Source organism: Rhagoletis pomonella, unplaced genomic scaffold, assembly GCF_013731165.1.
Source record: "Rhagoletis pomonella isolate Grant_MI unplaced genomic scaffold, Rhpom_1.0 Rhpom_scaffold_00012, whole genome shotgun sequence".
In the NCBI taxonomy this organism is placed as follows: domain Eukaryota; kingdom Metazoa; phylum Arthropoda; class Insecta; order Diptera; family Tephritidae; genus Rhagoletis; species Rhagoletis pomonella.
Window position 1 is genome coordinate 7240407 of NW_023458566.1, and position 3361 is coordinate 7243767.

At 34.0% G+C, this 3361-nt stretch overlaps 1 long non-coding RNA gene across 1 annotated transcript; it reads right to left on the reverse strand.

Moving 5' to 3' along the window:
• Nucleotides 1-3355, reverse strand: LOC118747753. Its single transcript, XR_004993978.1, has 2 exons — nt 3124-3355; nt 1-268 (listed from the first exon to the last, which is right to left on the reverse strand). It is a non-coding gene; the product is annotated as an uncharacterized LOC118747753 (long non-coding RNA).
• Between the last annotated feature and the right edge of the window lie 6 nt (nt 3356-3361).

The window sequence follows — 3361 nt, forward strand, 5'->3', positions numbered from 1 at the left end:
ACATATAGGATAAGGATTGGATGTGACATGACCATTTTGGGGAAATGCACACTTACCACCAATATCCATTCCACATACAACGTTTTCTGCCACGAACGAGTAAATGATGAAGCCTTTTAGTGAAAAGGCAAGCCTTTCACACTCGTTTATCTATGCAAAGGAAGCCACCAAGTTACACGCGTTGATCGATGGATGAACACGAAATGCTTTTTAATTGATTTTCATTTAATGAATTTGATTTTAAACGTCTTTACTTTGCGACATGTTGCTAGTAACGAGTTTGGAGTAAATAATTGAAAGTGTTTAGTTGTTTAATAAAATAATTAAAAGGACAATGTAAAGAAAGTTTGGAGAAACATTTAAAAAAAGTGATTAAGGATATGATATAATTTGTAACAATTATTAATGTAATTGTTATGAAATATATATATATGTATATATGTACATAGGTATTCTTATACGTATAAAATATATTCAAGTTATAATATACTAGTTTATGTTTATTTTTAAATATGTATGCAAAGTACGTGCGGATAATATGAATATGGCTCATTCCACGGTGACGGGTGTTACATGTCCACATACAATATTTAATTCTTAAACGATTATAGAAAATTCTTTAAAACGATTGTTTTCAGTTAGATTACATCGATAGATACAATGCCTACAATGAAAATCTCAAAAGTTTTAATCCAAAAGAGTTATATCAATTTTAGTCGCTGTGACGGTTGTGAGGAGTATGCAAACCAGATTAGCTGCTACTTACGTGTATCTTAGAATTCTTGCCAAATATGTATGTCTTCTGCTTATGGTTTTAAATATGTAGTTCATTGTATAGTTAAATACAAATTTTCAGCATTTAAGGCGATGTTGCTTACCTGAATTTCTAACTATAGCTTATATGTTCCAAATTCAAGTGTGACGGGTGTGACATGACTTTGTGACGGACGTGACAGACAGAAAAGTTGAGCATGAATAAAGAAATCAATATTATTGTACCATGTAACTAAATTTATTTCCAAATAAAATCGTATTTTACAAATACACTACAGACCCTGCCAACTAATGACGGGATAATTCTTTCTCGAACGTTATTGTGAAATACGTAATTTTTAAATAGTCCTACCTGCACTTTTCGTGTATTTTTGCGCAGAGCCCATATCGAAATTTACAAAAGTACATATTTGAAACCAAATTAATTAATAAACTAGTGCTCGGGAATTTTTATTTTAAATTAAAGTTGAATATTTTTAGTTAAGAAAACCATCCAAAATCATTGGACGAATTGTTTTCTTCATTGATCGTTTAAATAACGCAAAATTCATATCATATCGTAAAATCATATGGTCCAACCTAAAGTGAAAAAAAAAATATTCTGAATTTAAAAAGCGTGTCCGACGTGGCAATATTGTGATTCGATTTGTGAACAGCCAGAAAGACCTTTCTGTCACATTTCGGAAATCAGTTTCAGAAATAAAAGTTGCAAGATGTGACTGCAATTGAGAGAGCGCAAATCGATTTCGTAAATATACTTCAACTTGCTCGTGCTGCACTAGCAACCTGCAATTCACCTTTCGGAAATAAAAAGAAAAGTTTGAAAGACAATTTACATGCAAGGTATGACTGCTCATGCAACTGATTTCTGGCATTTCTCAATTTGCTCTTTTCGAAATATATTGCATTACCAAGTCTGACAGGCTCTCAAGGTAAATTATGAAATCTAGTGCTTCAGCGTTGAAAGTTGATTTGTTTATTCTTACTTTATAGAAATAATACACTCAAATTTGTAAGTTTATATATCTTCATTTCGTTCGGTAACGATTAGCGTGGAATGAGCCATATGCATTATACCTGCATATCGTCGTTTAAAGTACAAAGCGCGAATCGTTATTCTGCGAAACCGCGTAACTGACATTTGCTGCCAAAAATTGGATTTTATTTTTTATTTTTATTTTTTTTTACACACAGGCGGGTTTGCATTTTGTTGATACGCAATTTTGTACTTTAAACGACGATATGTATGTATGTGCATATTAGGTATCCCTGTCAAACTAACACGGTATCTCCCGTCAGCAAACAAGCAAACAGAGCATAAGCGTCTCGGTACAGCAATAATTTTGAAAATGTAGACTACGTTTGCCTAGGAACCAACATTAACACCGATAATAATGTCAGTGGGCGTGCAATTGAAAAGTAAAGTACTCGCTCGACGAACGAAAATTGCACTGCCTATATTTATCATCATATCTGTACTGATGGCATCATCTGTTGTGACCGAGCTTCGAGTGTTTCGAGAGAAAGATTCTGCGTAGTTATGAATCCCCCTTTAAGCATTTGTGAAGGCGAATACCGGGAACGTTGAAACGACAAGCTATATGGGCTTTGCAGAGACAAAGGCATAGCACAGGCATCATTTGTTGTTGTTGTAGCAGCATTCAAATTCCCCAAAGAGTTTTTGGGGAGTGTTGCTGGAGTGACAGTCCCTGGCCAGATATAAATCTGAGTCGTTCCGGTTAGATAGACCCGACTGTCGTGGGAACGACGGAGAGTCAGTATTTCGATCTGGAGTTGCTTGGTTGCTATTGGATCCGAATAAATGCTGGACAATTATTAGAAAATAGAGGTTTGCAATTTTTTTTATTTTCATCGATTACGAATGATCAACGCCCAAAATGATCCAGTGATCGACAACGATGGAGGGACAAGCCGATCTAGGCAACTTGCAGTGATCACCCAGTTTTAATGATACTTCGAACGTCTATCTATCTATACTTGAAACACTTATCAATAGAGATAAGACAGGATGTTGGAATACACTCAAGGATATTAAACTATATCAGCAGTTTTGTAAACCCGCGGAAATTTTGAATAATTTTACATTACGAGTCCCAACTGCCGAGTTTATATTCCCTGCTGAGAAACCCGCTGAGGACATTTGAGAATTGGAAATCGGCGTATATTTAAAAAAGAGTTTAACGCCCATCCCTACTTAGTCTTCTATATATTGTTGACAATATTTTTAAATTATTAGATAATCCCATGCTAACATTACCAAATATCTTGCATTGACAAGTTGTTAGTATGCATCATTAAATCAATATTTTTTTTTTTTAGTTTACTTACTCGAACTTGCAAAAACTGAATGGCTCCAATGCAGGAATTTAATGGAACTCAGCAAAATTGGTATTTCTTTTGTAGAGATTTAGATGAACAGAAAATGGAAAGGCTTTTAGCTATCTTTATGATAATAAATATGTAAGTATGTCTTCTCCTAACTTAGGATATTTTTTCGTTTTAAGATCACATTTACTTTCGTCACAATGTTTTTCTAATTTTCTGCATAGATGCAACTAATATGAAG